This window comes from Lynx rufus, unplaced genomic scaffold (assembly GCF_022079265.1).
Source record: "Lynx rufus isolate CCGP_SWC_20201006 ecotype Redwood Valley unplaced genomic scaffold, mLynRuf1.p SCAF_8, whole genome shotgun sequence".
NCBI lineage: Eukaryota > Metazoa > Chordata > Mammalia > Carnivora > Felidae > Lynx > Lynx rufus.
The window spans coordinates 104,064,952-104,087,045 of NW_025814896.1; the positions used below are offsets into that span (position 1 = coordinate 104,064,952).

The 22,094-nt window shown below is 47.6% G+C and overlaps 1 long non-coding RNA gene across 4 annotated transcripts in view; it reads left to right on the top strand.

The window, feature by feature from the left end:
• Positions 1-22,094, top strand: part of LOC124504050 (uncharacterized) — a 158,149-nt gene that overhangs the window by 51,377 nt on the left and 84,678 nt on the right. For all 4 annotated transcript variants that reach the window (XR_006960294.1, XR_006960295.1, XR_006960293.1 and 1 more), the window contains one exon: positions 14,856-14,977. This is a non-coding gene — a long non-coding RNA (uncharacterized LOC124504050). The remainder of the gene's footprint in view (positions 1-14,855; positions 14,978-22,094) is intronic.

Sequence of the window (22,094 nt, forward strand, 5' to 3'; positions counted from 1 at the left end):
GCCCTCTTCTTTTTGCTGACCTCTGCCCCTGAAGACGTCTAGCAGAACAGAGGCCTGGGTGTGCCAAACGTGTTCTAGCCTTGGTTAGGAAGATCATACACCCACAAACCTCCAAAGCGAAGTGTTATTGAATTGGATAAACGGCCTTTGTGGAGCTTTTCTTTTCCGTTTTATTTCAAGGAGCTGCTGACGTGGTTAACGGGGCAAGTTTTGAAAAGAGTTTTGAGTCCGCATCGAGGGGAAAGGCTTCCTCCTGGCGCGTCCTAGGTGCTTGGGCAGAGTGTGGAATGGGTCAGTGAAAGAGTGAATTAATAAATTGATATTCAGGGATGATTGCCAACAGGCAAGCCCGCGGGATAATGTTGATTTCAAGGTATGGCTGGGGAATCTGATAGAGGGAACCATCTGATGAGTGGTCAACTCGAGCTGTCCTTCCTCCCTAGCCCCTCAAGTGGGTCCTCTTCATGACTTTACAGGAGGAAGTCCCCCTCCTCCCCTGAGTGCATTCTGCACTTGCACCGACGGAGCCAGACTGACCCATCCTTGATGCTCACTGCAGGGCATGTGGCTCGGCCCCTCCATAAGGCGCTCAGTCCTGTAACAGACGGAAACTTGAGGCTCACCAAGGTGCAAAGCCGAAGTGATGAGCCTTTTCCAGGTCTGCTGATCATTTGTTTTTAGCACAAACTTGAACACCCAATAGGGAAGACGGTTTCCCCTTTGCTCCAGAAGGCCTCATGTGTAGGAGATGGTAAACCACTTCTCACATGCTGGTACTCCAGCCAAGGTGCTTGGTGCCGGCCAGGCAGGGTCAGCCAGCCACAGAATCTGTCCCGGAGAAGTCACAGTCGAGCCAGGTTATGTGGCAATATGGACAAACAGCCTCTATGGAAGAGGCTCCATGGGATTTGGGATGGTGACCATCAACTTAAGTGGCACTGAAGAAGACATAGTAGGAAGGCAAGATCACTGGCTGGGCCAACAGATGTCTGCCGTCCTCCCCTGACTCCTCACTTACTGTCACCTGCAGAAGTGGACCACCCGTCTGATGGCTTCCGTCTCTCTAGATCAGGACACTAAGAGGGACACCTGGGTGGCTCAGTCAGTTGAGCGTCCGACTTTGGCTCAGGTCATGATCTCGCGGTCCGTGAGTTCGAGCCCCGCGTCGGGCTCTGTGCTGACCGCTCGGAGCCTGGAGCCTGTTCCGGAGTCTGTGTCTCCCTCTCTCTGACCCTCCCCCGTTCATGCTCTGTCTCTCTCTGTCTCAAAAATAAATAAACATTAAAAAAGAAAAAGAAAGAAAGAAAGAAAGAAAGAAAGAAAGAAAGAAAGAAACTAAGAGTATCTGGCTCAGAAGATTGGGGGCAAACTTGATCATTTACACAATGTACCTGGGACACTACATCGGCAAATGGCAGCTGTCAGCTTCCTTGACCTCATTGTACCAGTCTGTGTCAGCCCTGGGACTCTAGTAGGTTCCTGAGCAAGCAAGTCGACTCGTGCTACCTGACAAACTGTATCCATTCACCATTTGTGAATCCACGAGGCAGAGTCTCACCAGTGCCCACTCTGCACCAAACACTGTGCAGGGACTCAGGGAAGCCCTGCTTTCCTGCCCCCAAGAGCCTGAAGGAGCCAATCTCGACATCTGGGACCTTGCAACTATACCAGGGAGCCTAAAGCATGAGGCCTCTGGGTTGCCCGGTGACAAGGTCCATCCTCCCAGGGAGAGGTAGAAGGAGGTGCCTTTCAACCCACAGAGTGACATTTGAACTTCTGTTAAGTGTGGGGGGTGGTAGCACCGAGAGAGAGAACGGCCTGGACCATCTGCACCAACTCCTGAGTCCCAGCGGCCAGCGGGGGCCAGACTGTGGTCACCCCCAACGGGAGGCACATAAAAGGGCTGGGGAAGGCATGTCCCAAGAATCGAGGTGAGTCTGGGTTTGAGGACAGGAGTTACTTACTCTTCACTCATTGCTGGCAAGAAGCAAACAGACCATCGGGACACCTATGATGCTGTGCTTCTAAATGAATCCAAACGGAAAACGACAATGGATTCCGAAGTACTTCTTGGAAATAAATTGTGGGTAAATACCATTTGCTTCGAGCCTGGAAACCCTAGTTTCCTTTGGTTTGTGTTTTTAAATGCTTTGACGATGTGGTTTGCTTCTCTCCAAGAAAAAAAAAAGAGAGAGAGAGAGAAAAGTAAATAAAGGCTGACAACTGAGTGAGATCACAGCCAAGGATTCTAAGAGCCCACAGTCACCTGGGGCACGACGGTTGGCAACAGGGGACAGAAATTCAATATGGATGTGAGATCCATTCCAAGGGCATCAAACCCAACACCGAGATGAAGAAAATATACGTTTCATAATGGGGCCCACATTGCCATCCTTCTAAGGGGAAATGTAAATGAGGATGTTTTTAGGGATTATTTCCACTTTGTCACCAAACTGAGATGTTGTCCTTGCTCCCTGCCAAGGGAGGATTGTGGCTGTTGTTCTCGGGAAGCAGTGGGGCTCGTCCCCTAGCAACAGGCAGCAGCAGAGAGAAGGCTTTACAAGCAGTGTCGCCTAATAAACGCAGTGGGAACAGTGTCAACAACAAAGACAGCCACCGAGGGAGGGACGCTGGAGGCAGAGCATGTCGCCTCCCTGGCGGGAAGGGAGTATGCCTCCAGCCGTAGGCAGGTGGGAAGGAGGTCTCTATGAGGTGGGAAGCCCCTTTGATTTGCTGAAATGGAAGATCCCACATTTTATTTTGCAGGCGAGCTAGGATGGCCATTCTGAATTAGTTCCATCAGAAGTGCTTTAGTGCTGTATTGTAACTTTTTTTTTTTTTTTCTTAATGCATCCTACTCAAAACCAATCCATAAAGCAAATTTGCTGATGAGCTGTCCCTGGGACCGCTGTGTGCTAGCTCAGAACCTCATTCTGGTATTCAGAGGAACTTGTCAAACGGGGCCCTTTAGAATCTAGAAGCAGGGCTCCCCGGCGCTTGGGGGAGAGTGAAACTTCTTCATTCTAGCCTTCCTCGGAGACTGGCTTTGCTGGTCTTCACGCACCCGTTTTTGTAACTTCTCAAATGAATGTCACAGCACAGGCAAGGAGAAGAGGGCTCTTAAATAAAGTCCAGGTGTTTGGGGTTCATAGAAGAAATCAAGGTTGCTATTTTCCACGAATGAGATGGTTGCCGAGCAGGTAACAGGTTGCAATGGTTATTGTCCTCTGCCTGTTCCCCGGGCCCCTGTGCTGCTTCCTTTTCTAACTGCTCTGTCAGAACCCGGGTGGGGATTTCCTCTGGCCTGGCTCTCCTGGGCTTGAACGGCAACCTATATAGGCAGATTTCAATGCTACGTTTTTTTAATCGTTTCATTTTATTTTTATCCTAAGTGTACTGCTGCATTTTTTTTTTTTTAAACAAAATGATTAACAATGAAAGAGTTTGGTTTGGAGAGAAGCCTTTACAGAAAACAAACTATAGAAAGTAATTCACGAGGAGTGCAGTATATAAAAAAACTTTTTTTTTTCCTGTAACCTTTTAAAAACAACGTTACCAGCTGTGCTATCACAAGACTGCCCTTGACCTCCACAATGTGAATTAAGGCAGAAGGGTCGTAAGCAGCAGAGTTCCTATCTGACTGTACATTTTTGTCACCTATATCAACAACCATTTCCCTTTCTGTTTGAGAGATCTATGAGATCCCCTGCACGAGGTTCTGTGGTTCAGGGCTGGTGATGGCTGCAGGGTAGCGATTTCACTCGGGTCTGCGACAGCTTGTCTTAAGCTTCATTGGTCTTAGAGCTTAATTTCCGCTCCCAACAAATCAGGCAAAATGGAAAGTGGCTTTTGGAAAAGAGTGGGTGAGCGACCGATCCATGCACCAAACATCCTTCTGGAGAGAGACGGTGGTGATTCACTTACCCATCTCTGAAGAAAATAGGTAGTGTTATTACTTCTTGGTTGCTAAACCAACAGACAAAAAACTATGGACCCATGTTCCTGGCTGAAGATAGGATGTTTATCCAGGATCTTTTGTTGTTCCTTTGATAGGACTTCTATCGAGACAGTTTTAATCGTGGTGAAACGTTCGGTGTCGCTCTGGGTTTTCCTCCTTGTCGTCAACAATTTGAGGTGTGAAGTGAAGGAAAGCCCGTGTAATCATAATGTTCTTTCCAAGACAAGTCTCAGCGAAGAAGCAGGCTAAAGAGTTCGGACTCTTCTCTATTTCAGGCAACACCGTGCTTATCAATAACTCCCCCTGGGTGCTCTGTTCACGGTGGCTTGCTTGGCTCTGTCACCATCCCTGTGACGAGGTGTGAAAGTGGGCTTATATTCCACTTGTCATCCAGGAGCTCCACTTTCTGTTTAGTAGATCTTCGGTAAGGAAGTGAGAAGACATGAGGAGATCTGTATTCAGTAAATAAGAGTTAAGTCTTTTCAGATTTCTGGGCTGGAATTTAACAAAACAAGGTCTGCTCACCAAAGTGGTTCCATCTAAACTAAGTACAGACTGGAGATAAATCTGACAACCCCTGACATCTTTAAATGTCAAATCCACCGCCCATCACAGATGACATCGTACCTAATGATCGAACTCCCTTTAAAATATATTCATGTAAATACATTTTTGTGAAACCACAAGCTGTTTCTCTCAGTTTTGTTTTCAGCTGGCTTTGATAAAGAGAGTGATTGGCATCCTACAGTTAATTAAACAGCTTTCAAGCCACCATCAATGAAAAAGTTTTAGGTTCAGAAATATACTAGGCTCCTCCTAGTCCAAGAGTTTCCACAGTGCTTTTTAATGGTGCTAACAGACCCTGCCAGAGGGGAATTACTTAGCTCTAGCCTGGGTTTACAACCCAAATTCTCCTGTTCTTGTCGGTCTGATCTGTCTTTGTTCACTCACTGTATCACTAGCACGATGGCTTCGGTTCACACTAACAAGAAACGTGATTCCTGTGTCTGTGTTCACTTTGATACAACAGCGTTTAACACATTACACAGTCCTTACTCTTGTACACATTTCATTTTGTGACTAGAAAGCTACTTGTTTTCTCTTTGTGGAAAATAGAAAATAAAATGAGAGAGACTCCTTTCCAGGTCAAGAATTCTGAGTAACCAGGTTTCTCTCATCCTTGTCTGTCTGAATTCTTTTTTCTTTTTCTTTTTTTTCTTTTCTTTTCTTTTCTTTTTTTTTTTAACCAGTAGCAGTTATTTGTAGATTCTGGAAAACTGTTACTTGCTTTCAAAATAAATAAATAAAAAGCCTGGTCTTCTGATTTTACAGTTGAACCTTCCCTAACCCTGAAAGCCAGGTTACTTTACCAAAATTGTCATCAGTTCATACAGGATGGATTGGCTTCAAGTAGAAAGGGATATCTAGCAAATTGGGGGGGAAAACTCTATTTTACTTCCGCTTAGGAGTGTCTCCGAGTAGAACAATGGTATTTGAAAATCTTGCCATTCGCAAAGGCATTTTGTGAGAAGAAAAGTTAGCTAGTTGCCCATGAAGTAATTATGCTGAAGACAGTTTTTAATATGGAAGCGTTCACGTTTTGGTTCATAACCTCGTAAAGAAAAAAAGTGGGGAATTTCTTTTTAATGCTTCGAACATTTCTTCAGTGAAAGCTCTTCTACTGTGCCACTCGGCTCTTAAGAAATTCCCGGGTTACAGATACAATTGAGGGCGAACTCGAATCTGTTCCGTGAGCACGGCCTTTTTAGTTGTGGTAAAACAGAGTTAAAATGACACCCGTTTTGAAGAAAGTGCTTCAAGATCATGTCATGTTTCACTCTTTCCAGATGACTAAAATCATCATCATTTCCCAAGTCTTACCTCGGGGGAAGGGGACATGTGTGGTTTAAAAGAGTGGGCAAGTATTAGTTAAGGTCAGGCTTTTTCTGAATGTGAGCCTTCGATGGTGCTGGGTAAGGGCAAGGGCAGATCTTCTAGGGTAAAATACTCATACAGAAAAATCTCTTAAAGTGACAAATTCAGGTGGTTACCATAGTCTTCTCTATTCCCTGTCATCATGCACTGTAGTGTTCATTCAAGGCTTTTTGGTTTGTGTGTTTTTAAATGCTCGTGTCTCGCTTTAAAGGTTCAAGCACTGAAAGGATTGAAACACAAAAGCATGAAGTGTAAAGTCTGAATCACATGTTTTAGGTCTGGAATTAAACGGCATAACCCATGACCTTGAATAGAAGATGCCATTACATGGATACTGTCACCGGGTCACGCTCACCAAAAGCAATGTCTCCCTCTCCCCAAGAGCGTTTGAAACTGACCACAAATGTGTCCAGTGATTATAAATTCCCCCCTGCTAAGCTTTCTGTCAGTCAGTGTGGATTTTCAGTGTCCTTCCTGAGTTTTGTCATTTCTCTCTTTTTAGTTCTTTTTACTTGTTTATTTGCTGGTCTATGATTTATGAAGAAATCCACTTTCAGAAGAAATAATGACTTACTCTCTGTGGGTGTTTCCTTTCTTTACTACCTGAAGAATTTTCGAGTATGAATAGATTACAAGAAAACAGACCTGTGCAAAGAAGGTAGAGGAAAAATATGAACTAACTTTTCAATTGTTTGAAATGAGGGGGATACTGGGCTGAATCTACTGGTGTGTTTCAAATTGTTCCTCAAGTTAATTAGCCAAAGCACAGAGTAGCAAGCATTTCTTTCTAATATAGATGTTAAAAACAGTTTAGCTTTTCTAAATATAAATAGCAAAGACTAATGCTCTTAGTATTGCCTGAAAAATTTAGAAATGTCTGCAGGCTGTTGTGAACAATTGTGTCTTTATGGAGAGTTGTTTGGGCTTTTTAGAAACTCATTAATTTGATTGTAAGCGTCTGAGTGTTATCAGGAAAAGAAGCTTTAGAAAATGGTTTCAGAATGTGTCATTTTCTCCTTGGTTTAATCTGAGATGGTGTGTGGGCATGCTGGTATTTTAAAAGGCTAAAAATGGTGTATAATTGCTATGCCTTCAAATATGAGGTAGGGCTGCAAACAGAGAAGTTTTCTTCAATCGTCTCTGACATTCTGCTTGTCTTCCAAGTAGTAATTCTTGGATTTTTTAGCAAGGATTCTTTCATTCTTTTTTCATTTTCAATTTGTTGTAATAATTCAGCAAGAACAAAATTAAAAAAAAAAAACACACAACAAACCATGTCAGCTTTCTATCGTTTTGATCTTAATATTTAATGTTTCATAAAATTAAAACCCTGTGTTTTCATGTTAACTAGTTTCATTTTTTTTTTGTGAAATGATTTGCGGTATAAGACTGCCATTTGGTTTCAATATTAATCTATAAGATGAACTACGTGGGTGTCATTTATTTTCAGTAGTAAATAACTGCTTCACGGGTTATTTACCTTAGCATAATTCCACTGATTCCTCTAGGGTTTTGGTCTGCGTGGTCAAATAATATTTGATGTGTGTGTGTCTGTAAAATAAAAATGACATGCTGTCTCATTAAAAGCAAGTTCATGGTGTAATGGTGACCAGAATTGGGGAATGTCATGTAGTTGGTTTCAAAATCCAAGCAGTGGATTATTCATTAATTATTCTTTTTTCCAGGAAAAGTCTGATTTGGTTGTTGCAAATGTGGATTTACTAGAATTCTTTTTTTTTTTTTTTTATAAATCATTTATGTGTGTGTGTCATTTTAACCTTAAAAGGGGTTAATTTAGCAAGAATAGATACCTTTTCTGTTTGTATTGTGGCTTGTTCAATTTCTCATAAACTGTATTTGGTAGCTAAAATGTTGAAAGCAGTTTGGGAACAAAATGTCTGCTTAAACCATGACAAAATTGGCCACAATTTGCCGATTGGGCTGATAACAAAAGCCAGCAACACAAAATAGGTAGAAAAACAGTTTGTTCGGTGATGTGAGACCACTGAAGGTCTTTATGCATGTTATTTTTTTTTCATTCTGGTGTTTATGTTGCACTGGAAGATAAGTTTTTGCTCTCACCCATAGATTTTGATTAACCATTTCATCTGGTGGATTTCTTTTAAAACTCCAGAAAACAAAGCTGTTCACCTGGGCTCTGAGACACATCTGAGTTGAAATCCAGCTTTGCCCCTAAACCCCACGTCTCCTTCAGGCTCCACCTGCTTGTAAATGTCTCAAAGCTCACAATTTGATCTTTTAAAGCAGCCCTGAAATGCCATTGTTTCAGGTTTTCACCATCGACTTGCATGGCTCTCACTAACTTTTTTGCAAGTGTCAAACAAAAATTACAGTTTGCAGTTTAAAAAAGAGCTCTCTCCCCGAGCATGCAGTTGAGAAAAACGCCAACAATTAAATGTACACATCGACTCTCCTATAGCTTCACAGACTGTGCAAAAATATCAGGGTTTTACGCGAGACAATGCATGTTTTCAAGTGATAGAAAAAGACAACGGCACCCTCTCTCCTCTCCGTTGTTTTGACTTCTCCTGCCATGCCTGCGTGTGTGTGTGTGTGTGTGTGCGCGCGCGTGTGTGTGTGATGGCCTTATTTTTCTGTCTTAAAAATCAGATACTCCAGGGCAATAATTAGGATGAGGCTTATGTTTCTACTTATCTAATCTTTGTTTTCACAAATAAATACAAATAACTCAAACTGAAACTTGATGGCTTTGGTGATAATAAAATAGCAGCCACGGGGAAATTTTCTTCATTTTAATGTTCTTTCACAACCCACATTCAGTTTCGGTAGGAAAATTATTAACCTTTCAACAGCCTGCTAAGACATAGGCTCCTAATACACTCTGGAGGATGATTTGCAGGTTTTGGTTCTATTTTGAGACTTTGTTGTACAGTTTTTTCTTTTTCTTTCTTTCTGTCTTTCTTTCTGTCTTTCTTTTTCTTTTTTCTTTCCTTTTTTTTTTTTTTTTTTAAGACCAAGGGCTTTCTTTGACAGCGATAGCAATGACTTGAAATCCTTTCGATTGATATCTTTTCAGCGCGTGCATATTTTACAGTGTTCGTATTTATATTTGATCACGGGCAGAGGGAGGGCTCCTATTTCCTGTTCTCCTGCTGTCTGAGGCTGTGAAAGAGGAAATGTTCTGTGGTCTCACCGGTTTTCCTCATTCTAATCCTTGGGTGGACATTGTGAGTCCCGTGTCCCCATTTTTCAAAGTCCAGCTGAGCCGTATTTCGGAGAGGGCCAGTGGCTCTGTGTTAAGCATCTGGCTTGACTCCTGCCTGCCTTGGGTGGCCTCACGTCAGTGTCCATCACTCCAGAGCAGGTCAGGCCCATCTGGGCTTGTGGTCCTGAAGGTCTGCGTAGCCACCAGCTTGCATGGAAGGCTCGGCACGGGGGTTTCTCCCTGGCTGACTGCTGTTTGGTTTACACCTCTGGTAGGGGCGTGCAGGGAGGTGATCATGATCTGGTAACTCCTGTGTCTTCACCTGAAACGCACAGCGGGGCAGAACGTGGGACAGGAGAGGCACTGGGCGCGTGGGGTGATCTCAAATGGCAGTTTCCATTTTAGGTGTCTTCTCCAAGTCTGGCTGGGACGGCCACACCTGCAGAGAGGGCCCTGAATGGGACGTGCCCTACGTCTGGCGAGGCCGGGCCTCGTGACTCATAGTCCCCTTCTCTGTTCCATCTCCCCCACCCTTGCAAATCCCCGGCCTCCCCAGTGCCCTACCCTACCTGTTCCCACCACCCCGACGAGGAGGACGGTGGAAGCTGAGGAACATCTTGTTATCTGTGCACACCTCCGTCTCTGCCACTTTCAGTGTCTTCCTCCTCCTCCTCTTTCTTCTTCTTTTCATACTTCCTGTACGGGGTTAGTGTTTTTCTTTCTTAATACTAAACAAACTATGTTTTTAATGTTTTTTGGGGGGGCGGGGGGCGCCTGGTCATGTTGCCGCCTACCTGCCCGGTCGTGGGCTTCTGCTGGTGCCAGGTGTCGGTGCGAGCAGGGCTCTGAAGCCCAGTGAGTTTTGCCCCCACCGCTCCTCCCAGGGTAGCAGTAAGGAGGGTCGAGCTGGTGAAAACGTTATCCTCCTCAGGGAAAACATACTGAGAGCGAATGAAAGGAGAGCCACAGTGGGGCAGGGGGCCTGCAGCTTGGCTGAGAGAGCAATGTGATGACCGGGGGGGGGGGGGGAGGGTAATCACTGGTGCGGGTTTAGTATCCCAAAGGGCTCAGCCTATGCCAGGCAGATGAGCAGTACCCAAAAAAGGAGATTGAGGGGCACATCGTACCCACCTTCCTCCCCAGGTCACTCCCAGAACTTGTTGAAAGTCTCAAATAGCCTCTGAGTTGCTGGCTCTTTCCTGCCACCGTGGGGATCTCAGGAGAGAGCCATCCGGTGAAGAACTTGCGAACAGTTGACTAAATGGAGAACATCAGTACATGGCCAATGTGCAGTCACCCGCGGTCGCTAGGGACCAAGCCCATGTCCCCTTATCCAAGAGCATCACTAGGTCTTCTGAACATCAGTCACCACTGGGGATTCTTAGGCGTGTGTCTGAACCACCCTGAGACATCCCTGGGCCCCGCTGCCAAAGTTTCCAATCTAGAAGGTCCGGGAAAGGGCTTGCAGATTTGCATTTCTAACAAATTCTCAGGTGATGTGATGCTGCTGGTCCAAAGACGCGTGTTGAGAAACACTGGTTAGGGCCATGGGCCGTGGGTGATGGGAATACCTAAAAGGCCAATGTCTGATGGACCTGTTGGTTGTCTCCATTTTCCCTCCAGCGCCAAGTCCCTTCGTGCGCTCAGCACTGCCTCTACGATAAACCCAGTCCTTCAGAGTTTTGCCTCTCTTCGTAACTAGAGAGCAAGTTCACCCGTAGTTTTGGACTTTCACGGCGTCAACCAGACTACAGGTCTGCTAAAATGGTTTTTGAGGTTTAGTTCTTTGAAAAGTGGGTTTTATCTCAAGGGTAGAGAAAGTGGCCAAGGTGAGGGGGTGGGGTGGCAGGACTGGACCAGGAAATAATCCAGTGAGGGCCACCCTTGGGTGGCCCAACACTCTTGTCTCCATTTCCATCTTCAGTACAGATGGAGGGAGGTATTTAATAGGTACCTCTCTGTACCAAAAGATGGGCAAACTTCCGAGATCCATGGGGGAGCGAGCTGATTGAATCACCTGTGAGCTCCTGTTCAGCCCAGAAAGGGGGCCGAACATCTTGATCGGGATGCGAGGTGGGAAGGTGGGTGGCGCTATTTTACTAGCTCCTTGCAGAACTCCCTGTTGTCTTCCAGGTGAGAGGGATGAGCCTAGTAGCACCAGCCTGAGAGGGCCGATGCCACGCGTAAGGGAGGGCACACGTCTGAAACTGTGTCTGACATATGGGATGTGCCCGATGAATGGTGGCCGAGAGGACCTGGGTGTGTTCTGGGGCAGCCCGGGGATAGGCTCGTGCTCTGCTAACAGGGGTTTTGAGGGACACGGAGTCTTTTCTGAACCACGTGTAGGTCTGTAATGATGCGTGGAACACTTTGCAAAAACTGCTTCTCAGGGGACATCCCCTCAGGAAAGGCTCTCGATCTGCTCAGAGTTACGTGGCTTTGGCTCTAGAAATGGGAGCCCCCTTCAGAAACCAGGGAAGGGGGGCCCCTCAAGCATGGGCTTCTCCCTCCCCTGCCCTGACATGTCTGGCAGCCCAGAAGCCTAATAATTTACGCAAGGGACCCGTATCACTTATCTCCGAAGTTAATCTGTGATCATTTTTGGCTGTGGCCTCGCAGTTTTAACTTTCTGAGAAACGAAAACCAGTGGAGTCCCAAGAGCTGGGCACCTTGGTGTTGTTGAATACACTCTATCCTCCTGGGCAGCTGTTTCGAAATCTCAAAAAGTTGGCTCCCAACCCTGTCAGACTCCACCATGAGTCAGCACGAACAGGATGTGAGTGCCTGGCCTGTCATTTTCCCAAGCGTTGACAAAGACTCTGGTGCAGAACAGGCTCAAGTGTGTGATCTGTACATGGGTGGCTGGGGGCTCCGGCTTGGCCTTTCAGCGGTGAGACATTGACAGCACCATGGATGTTACAGCAAACTGAAGTCTCTGGCTTTGCTCCCCCGCCCCCGTGCCCCGGGTCCTTACTGCCTGGGAAAGAGGCTTGGGTGAAACCATCCAGTGAACCATCTGGTCTGGGGGTGGATGTCTGAGCTACTGTTTTCTTCCCCCTTCTCAGTTTCCCAGGCCTGGAGCCTTTCCTCTGCCATTAGGAACGGAAAGGGAAGGATCCGGGAGCTAGCTCAGGGAACACCCAGAAGGTCGCCTGGGCTCCATTTTCGGGTCCACCGCGAGGGCTTGTATTTGCGGTGTGATGTTTGTGACCCTGGGGCCATGCCTCAGATCTGAAGGAAAGTGAAGTTGTGTGCGCGCAGGGGGAGACCTACTGGGGGGCCCTTCAATACTCGAGATGTAATTCAGCCAGACTGGGAGTGAGTACAGGAAGAACATGTGACCTTTGGGACTGTCCAATGTGAGGCTGGTGGTTTCCACCAACTATCAGTGGATGCTGGCATGTGGGAAGCCACATGTGTGACTGGCTCTTAGTTAGGGGCAAATCTTTTAAAGTTCCTGAATGGGCTCTCTTAGGTTGTTTTTTGAATGGTAACTACATAGCCGGCCAACATGGAGCCATTATGGATTTTACTTATCCATGCAAGAGCTCCTGAACAAGCTAGCTCTGAATGTGGGGACCAGGGAGGAGGGATCCACGTCTCGGTCCCAGCAGGGTCCCTTCCAGTCTGATCTTAGGACAGTTGCCAACTTCCTCCCTGCCGGTGCCTGTAAAATGAAGGTTGAGCACACGATCCTTAAAGCCCCGCCACGTCTCACTCTGTGATTTTGGTCAAGGTCTGCATGGTTGGATGTCTGTTACTAGAGTCTGCCCGGGCTGTCATACTTTGGTGTTTCATCCCTCAGAAGTGGGGTAACTGGAGGACAGCACAAGTTCCTAAGCCATCTCTCTATCTCAACGGTGACACTAGAGGACCCAGGTTTTCCCTTGCACCCTTCTCCCTGGCTGACACGTTTCTTTGCTCCTATTTTCCCTTTGCCCACCCAGGAAGGCACTGCATACGAAATCTTGGGGTCAGTTTCCAGACGTTAGGTCACAATAGAAAATGCCAGCTCATAGGACACAAATCAGGAAGCTGGTTTTCCCAACAGATTCATCTGGGCAACGTTCTTCCCAGAATGTTAGATACCACGGAGCCAGATTTATCACCTTTCAGAAAGCCCGGTATTTCACTGCCACTGGCAAATGGGGCCCTTGACAAAAAACAAAACAAAACAAAGCAAAACAACAATAACAAAAACCCTCAGGCTGCAGGAGTTGGTGTGAATCAGCTAACTCATTTGCACAGAAGGTTAGGGGAAAGGTAGAAGGAACAACAATACAGAGTTTCCAGAAATAAATACAGACTATCACAAGTGCCACGCGAGTGTTGGGAACAGCAGGGACGATGAGTGTTACGGGGAGCTTGAAACCCTGCCACTCAATAGAACTCTGCCGGCAAAGGCTCCAAAGGCTCCTTGTGCAAAAAGGGTTTGGGAAGCACACAATGAATGAATTTCAACAGCTTTCTTTATTTCCTAACTTCTCAGCGTCCTTTGTATGCTACTGTGCATTGTGAATGAATCTCTAGGGGGAGGATGGAGTTTTTCCAAAATCGGGCACCCCTTTCCTCCCTTTTTACAGAGAATCTTGCGCCATTAACAAAGGTCAGGAAATGGGAAGGGGCAGGGGCAGCCGGTTTTCCTGGGAGACTCAGGGCTGCATCTTGGACGGGTTGCACATGGAGGGGACGGCAGACCCAAGGAAGCTCTGAGTAGACAGGCAGAGCCCGTATCTTCTCTGCCCATCAGCAAGCAGTGCCCGGTCACAGAATACGTCTGCAAAAGCACAGACCGGTGTGGATTTGACCTCCCTCCCATGGCAGTTCTGTCTCCTGCCTTCTCTTCCTCCCCTGGAATGTCTGAGCCACAGATTTAAACGCAAAGCTGGCTTGCAGGGCCATGATCTTTGGGGGAGGGGACATCATCTATCTTCCTGCATTGACCTGTCCCTCTGCCTGCCTTTGGAATGATCCTTTCACTTGTTTGGGAACTGAGAATAAGCTTCCGCAAACTACCTGCTGCTTGGGAGCCAAACCGTACTGGTCTCAAGTGGCAAAGTGGTTTCAATTAGAACCCCGGTCCTTAGAGCTGTCTCAGCCCTGTGCTGTCCTCAGGGCTTTTGTATGGTCAGGGGCCCCTTCTCCCTCCACCTCACTGAGACTCCTTGGTGCAAGTCGCTCCATTCGTGATGTTTTGGTGCACCTGCTAATTCTCTTGGGATGGAAAGAGGACAGGGGACCAGAAGTTCAGCCTCCGTATTCCTTGTCCCTCCTCACTGGGCTGCAATTCCCCGGTGACCTCTCTCACGTCTCTTTGGACCCTTGAGGAGTGCTGCTCGGTGTAGCACCTGGGCAAACACTGAGCAAATACCAGACTTGTCCTGAAAGTCCTGTGTGCCCCTTTAACAAGGCCAACAGGAGCACGTAGGGGAAGAGCCTCAATGTGCCCCAGCAGTAGACCCTGACCCAGAAGGTCAGAACTAACTTCAGCTTTCAGTAAACAGGTAGTGGGCTTCTGGGAACATCTGCCTTTTCTGTCTCTTGTGAATTATTTTTAAACGGACGCCCTGCTGCCCACCCGCCCCCCACCCCATCATCACCGCCCGCAATTTTCGTTGATTATCGCTGTTTGAATAGGTGGTGATAAATTTGATTCCCCAGCTCACTGTGGCATTTATGATCTGTCTTTCCCTTTTCGGTTTCCATGTACTGGAGTGACTGTCTCTCAATGCGGTTGGCAGTGACCTGTGTTTTTCATGCATGTTTTTGTTTCAGAATAACTGGGAGGTGAAACAAGAAGCTCTATGACGCAGTTGATCGAAAATGACACCGACACAGAAAAGTCAGGACTCGGCCCCCTCCAGTGCCTCCACCTGCTGCCCACGGCCAGAGTTCAGGTGAAGGGTTTCCCCTGGGGCTTGATCCTAACTAAACCCCGGAAGACGTTTGGAACTCTTTTTCCACACCTACTCTAATCGTGGCCTGTTAATGATCACACTAAAATCATCACTAACCTTGAGCTTTCTACTGGAAACTTCTGTCTTCTCAGCTGCCTCCTTCTCTTCCCCCGCACCTCAGTCACCTTCGTTCCACGAGGTTTCTTGGGCTCATACTGTTATGGCATGTTCTAGAGTTGAGTTGGATGGGACCCACTCTGTCCCTCCCCCTTCCCAGCACTTACCAATATCAACAATTATGCTGTTTGTTCGCTCATTAATTGGCCGTGTACCTCTCAGCCTGCCTTCCAAATTTCAGTTCAATAAAGGAAGATTCTAGTCTGTCTCATTGCCCAGTCTGTCCTCAGCACCTGGCGCTCTGCTCAATAATTATGTGTTGACTGGATCCGTCATCTTATCACTTCTCATACTGACTCTGTGATGTTGAGTTGCCCGGTATTCTAACCACTGTTTGGTGGGTGAGGAAATTGTGAATCCATTTACCTCTGGTGATCTAAGGGGGTAAATGGAGTGGCCAAGGTGGGGACACAGGCTTTCTGTCAGTATACTGGCCGGCAGGAAAGGTTGATCATAAACTCTCTATTACCTGGATAATCAGATTCTCACCTGAAACCAAGTTTTGCCTTGCAAATCAATGTCCTTAAGTGAAATCTCATTTGCTTATGTTCCTGGAAGATTAAAGGCAACCATGTAGCAGAGGGATGTGTCCTCAGTGGGGAGTCTGGAGTATGGGGCCCTTGTCCTCGCTCTGCAAGCTGTTGCCTGGGTGAATCATCTAACTTCTCTAGGCGCTACTTTCCTCGGCAGAACACCAAGAAGACCAGATGATCCCAAAGATCCCACCCTGCCCTGAGGTTCCTTTCCCTTCTCTGCCAGTTCTGTTTTTCAGAGTCTAGAACTCTGAGGAGGCAGTGCAGAAAGGTATCGTGGGGAAACACAGGCAAAGCCCCTGAGAATACACAGAGCCCAAGCCCAGTTGTGGGTTTACGGACGTGCCCCATGGGGTGCTCACACATACCGAAACCCCTTTAGACACATCCCTGTCCTGGTATATTTCGTTCTCAAGAACAACAGGAGGAGCAAAATAAATTGAACACACAATTCTAGATGGATGGGGCAATGGTTCTGAACCCTGGCCAGACATCAGAATTACCCAGGAGTTTTCAAAAATCCAAATGCCCAGGCTCCACCAGCACCATTCACGACAAAATTTGGAATGGTGGGGGCAGACATGAGTATTTTTTTTTTTTTTTTTACTCCCCAGGTAATTCTGTCATGTAGCCAAGGTGAAGAACGGTTGATGTGGGGCCATGTTGCCCAATATGGCTGGTAGCCACGAGCCACATGTATCTCCTGAAAACTTAAAACGTGGCTGTGTGACTGAGGAGCTCCATTTGTAATTCCTTTTTATTTTAGTTAATTTAAGTGTAAATATCCACATGGGGCTGTGCTTGTTGCATTGGAAAGCACAGATCTAGAACACAGGTATCATCACAGAAAGTTTTACCAGACAGCTCTGTCTGGGTGAACTCTGAGGCCTATAACCACCAGGTGAAATTACACTGAGTGCAAGGGAAGTTTAAGGTAATTATCTCAGTCTGTTAATTTGACTAGGGCCTGCTCTCCTGTCTTGGGCCTGCAATATATTTTTCATCCACCTCTTGAGCCCGGGCTTGGGCAGCAGCAAGAACGACACGCTTTCAAAGCAGTGCATGGTAGGATCCAGAAGAATTTACAATACCTACAATGGTCCAAGGCTCTGACTCAAGTCGTTTGGCATTTACTCTGGCTATCCCTTCAGTTTGCATCTTTGAAGCCCCAGCTCTGCAAAGGGAGCTGTCCGAATGATTGTTTCATTACCAGAATGCAGGACAGTGGGAAGCAGGCCTTCCAGGAAGAACTTTTGGAAAAGCAGATCGCCAGGGGGCGGGGGGGTGGGGAGGGTTGGAGTTTTGCAGGAGTTTGGAGTTCTGTAGGAATTCAGGCTTTGAGATGGGCTCACTGAGGCCACTCAGCCAGCTCGGCCAGTTTGGGGTTACAGCTGGAGAAACAGAAGCCAAAGCTGAATCATTTTCTGCTTATCACTCAGAGACTGGCAGAGTTTTTTTTTTTTTTTGGAGGGAAAGCACCTTACGACAAATAATAATACTGTTTTGAATTTCGAAGCTTTCCCTTTTTCAAAGCACTTTACCACCTCTGACTTATTTTGTCCTCACAACAAGGCCATAACCTAAGTAGGGAAAGGGTTTTTAGTGCCTGTCTAACACCCTGAGCAAAAGCTCAATATTACGGAAAGAATTAAATAGTAAAAGTGGAGACTCTGAGGCATTATTTTGTCCTCTCCGGTCACACTCAAGCACGTAGCAGCATAGCTAAAACCAAACACACCTGAATGTTGCACTCTTACAGTGGATTGTGTTTTTCAAAAGAACATAGGCTTCACATTTATTCTGTCTCATTTCACCCTAGCTTTCTAACTCCTGCGAGTTGATGGTTGGAGGCCATTTTTTCCTCAGAGGTTTGTGTGACTGGCAAAGGTGATAAATACACCTTCAGTGTCTCCCCACCCCCACCCCCAAGTTAGTTTTAAAGTGGAGTGACAGGGCCCCTGTGGGTCTCCATGGAAATATCCCTGCTTCCCTCCAAAGGACAGAACTGGAGCAAAAAAAAAAAAAAAAAAAAAAAAGCCATAGACCGACACGGTCACCTTGGAGCCTTCAACTCTCTCTACGTGTAGAGCTGCCGAGAATCGTTTCAAACCTCACTTGCCAGTGGGGAGAAAACACCCAAGAGTCTGTGTTGAGATCGAGTGGGTGGCCTAGCCAGGACGGCCATCTCCAGCAGCGGGCATGGGAGTAGAGGTAGCAAGACCGAGGTAATGCCATGGTCTGACCTCTTTGGGAAGGTTGTCCCAGCCACTGTGAATTCTCCTGGTCATTCCATCATCTGGCCCATCTTTGGTATCTTATGTACCTAGGATACGAGGAGAGGTTTTCAGATGCTTTACTGAAAGCAAGCATCTTTGGTATTTTATGTACCTAGGATACGATGAGAGGTTTTCAGATGCTTTACTGAAAGCAAGACGCACTTTCTGGGGCATTCCCCTAATCGACTGTTCTGGTGAAGCTCGTCAAAACAGGAAATGAGGTTAGCATGGAATGACTTTCTCTTAGAGAACTCGTGGTGCCTCTTAAAGACCACCACTTTCTTCCCAAATGCTTGTGAACTTTGTCTGATGCCTCTTCTGGGTTTGCCCGGAAACTGGAGTGAGTCTGCTCTTCTGTAGTTTTTAGAACCCATTCCTTCGGAAAATGGTGGTGATACTTGCTCGTTCCCAGCCTTCCAGCCCCTCTCCCTTGCACCTCAGTATCTCGAAGATGTCTGCAAGTTGCTCTGGAGTTAGAGGTGTGCATACTTCAAGCCCAGCAAGAACGTGGCTCCGTGCACGTGCCCTTGGCTGAGGTGGTCACACGGGGGCTCTAGGAAGCTCCCTCCTCATGCTGCTTGGCCCCCATGCTCCCTTTTCATCAGCTGTGCCAGTAAGAGAAACGAATCCAGTGGATGAAAACTTAGTGAAAACAATCCACTTTCTTGCCCTGCTCCACGTGTGGGCATCTGGCTCAGAAAGGCACCGTAGTTGAAACAGCTGTGCCCAGCTTCCTTCACGTGAATCCCCACGCAGGGTTCTTTGACTCAGTTTTCAAAAGCAGTGAGGGTTTCATAGTCTGGGCGAGCGGCAACACGCTTATCTCTGCTGAGGCTTTCTGACAAATGGCTTGACCTCAAATTTCTAGATTTACATGTCTTTTTGTTAACACTGAGATCCTTTCGAGTCACATTTGCTTTTACCCAGTAGAAGGGAGTCAACCTGGAGAACGTCTGGCCTTGAGTCACAGGTGTCCGCGGAGGACTGATGTCTCCAAATATGAGAAGTGGATTACCTCCTGGAGGTCTGCCTATGCATAATGCTCTCACTTCTGTAATCAGGGGTCTGCCTCCCTTTTAACATGACGTAGCAGGACCTCAAAAGCCACTCTGGGTCCCCATGATGAGTGGGACCTGCCTCTCCTTTAACCTGGGGTCCCTGCCTCACTTTTTCCAGGTCTACAACAGGTACCGCCTTTTCAGGGATGGTCACTTAAGTAGTTGGATGAATAAACGTGCACCTAGAACAATCCCAGCTACCACCTGAGGCTTTCATTTGTTCGGGACACAACTTTTGGTGGTTCACACGTTACAGTTAGCTCTTGAACCACATGGGGGTTGGGGGCACCAACGCCCCACACGGTTGAAAATCTGCCTATGGCTTTTGATCCCCCCAAAGCTCAACTACTGATGGCCTACTATTCACCGGAAGCCTTACCAATAACAAACTGTTGATTCACACATACTTTGTTATATGTATTATTTTTACTAGGCAGTGAGCCTGAGAAAACAATATTAAGCAAATTACAAAGAAGGGAAAATACATCACAGTGCTGCACTGTAAAACATCCAGGTACAAGTGGGTCTGCTCAGTTCAAACCCATGTTGTTCAAGGGTCTGCTGTATTTCCAGGCCTCATCACAGGCCCCAGAGATGGCATTATTATCCTTTTGTTTCAGTTAAGAAAACTGAGTTTCGGGGCACCTGGGTGGCTCCGTCGGTTAAGCGTCCGACTCCTGATTTTGGCTCAGGTCATGATCTCACGGTCGGGTGTGTGAGTTCAAGCCCCGCATCGGGTTCTGCACTGACAGTGCAGAGCCTGCTTGGGATTCTCTTCCTCTCCCTCTCTCTGCCCCTCCTCTGCTCGTGCTCTCTCCCTCTCTCTCTCAAAATAAGTAAATAAAACGTTTAAAAAAAAAAAAAAAGGAGCGTGACTAGTAAGTGACAGAGGAAAGATAGCTGAACATAACTGAAAACAGAAGGCAATCAAAAGTCCAAGGGTCCCTGCCGAGTCCTGGGCACCCCCTCCGCTGAGCAGAACTTCAGGCCCACGCGGCAGCCACCTGAGCCTTTTCCTTCCTCCCTCAACACTGGCAGCCATGTTGGTCTTGCCTCCTGCCCTCTTAGCAGAGGGTCTTTGGCGGGGCGGGGGGGTGGGGGGCAGGATGTGGATACACTTTGGTTCTGCAAACTGCCCACTACTCCAAGTGTGGTTGGAAGGTCAAAAAAGGCAGAGGTCCCACCCTGGCCCCTGGCGTCAGAATCTGCCTTCTCACCAGATCCCAGAACACCCGTGAGCACGACTGCTAGAGCTCAGCTCTCTGGGCCTCTTGAGGTCAGAGCTCTGTGGTAACACCTTCTACCTCCAGAGCCCAACGTGTGCCTGCCTTACGTAGGTGGTGAGGAAATGTTGGTAAAGTGAATTTGGTCTTTGTTCTTCTGAGAAGCTAGTTGGGGAATTTGGGGGGAATCAGTCAGAGGCTCTCTGGGGTCCCAGGCAGGCCCCCACCCCTCAGCAAACAGTGAGGCTGTTTGAGAGTCAAGGGGACGGAGAAGGGTATTGGGCTAAGAAACCATAAAAAGAGTTACATCGGTAGAAGGGGTTGCTGCTGCTGTTTGAGGAAGAAAAGCAACAACGAGGGAAATGTGGCATCCAAAACGGGGTCCCGCCTGCAGCCCTTAACGATTCTTACTCCATTATTTTCATCTTTGGAACCTCTAGAGGCGGTAGAACACAGCCCTGTAATCGGTCACTGTCTTTAGGTTACCTTCCGTCCATCTGCTGTTTTCTTTCCTCCAGAAGTTACTTTACCGACAGTAACTCCCCCACACTCCTGTCATCTCTTTGAGAAGGAAAAGCTATTTGGCGATTCATCGCCGGTTCTGGCATGGCTGCCTTACCACGAGCACAGTCAACAACGGGAGCGTGAGCATGAGCGTGTGCGCGTGCATGCGTGTGTGTGTGGGTGACCGTGGGTGTCGGTAGCGCGCGAGCACCTGTGTACGTGCCGCGGTGTGCGTGGTGGGTGTCTGTGCGTGGGTGGAGGGGGCGTGAGGGTGGGCGTGTTGTGTATACCGTGGGTGTCCCTGCTGTGCGCAGGCGGGTGGGTAAGCGGGTTATCTGGGATGTGTGCGGGTTGTGGGTGGGTGTGTTTGTGCCCGGCACGGGTGTTGAGCACACCCCTTATTGGGGGGCTCTCTTCAGAGCCCCGCAGAACTCCACATGGCACCACCCGAAGAGGAGGCAGCACCTCAGGAAGGATGTACCCGGGACAGGATCACCTGAACAGAGGCCCCATCCTCCTGCCCTCCTCGCTGTCCTAGGGCCAGTCGAGGGGCGCATCGGCCTCCAAGTGTCGTGTCTGGTGTCCGTGCTGGAGGACAGCTGAGTTCCTTTTCCAGCACTACCTCTCCTGCTGGCACCCACAGCAATGCCTTTTCTTGCACAGGCAGCCAAGGCCAACCATGGATCTACTGGGCTACTGGGATCTACTGGGCTGCAATATGCTGACAACAGATGAGGGTGACCCACCCGGTCCCCGGAGCAGCTGGTGCCCGGTCTGCTGTCCGCATGGCCCCCGCCCCAGCCCTCACGTGCGGTCCCTCGGTAACAGCACTGTTCGTGTTCGGTAAAGGCTACCTCACTTTCCTTGACACGTCTCTTCCGAAGACAGTCATGGCCCCTGAAGGCATGGCCAGTGCTGGGGCCTTTCCTTTAGGGTTGGAACAATGGAGACCCCATTAATTACAAGACTCAGGCAGACCCGCCCCCAGTTCTGGGGATCTCTGAGCTTTGGTTTCCAGCTTCACCCTGTCAACTAGGAGGCTGTTTGCAGTAATGCACGAAAGCATAGTGTGCAGATTCAGTTATGGTGGCTGTGATCATTATTATTTTCATTTGTAAAGATTGAGGATTAAAAAAAAAAACAAATAAATCAGGAAATAGTAGGAACATACCGTCAGTGAAAATACTTGGGTAGGGTCCTAACGACCTAAGCTATAAATATAAAATATGAAAAGGAAGAAAAGATCTAAAAGGCAGGGGTGGCCAAGACAGCAGTCTCAGAAAAGGAGAATAGTCAGAGAGAGAGAGAGAGAGAGAGCGAGTGAGAGCTGGAGAAACATAGGACCA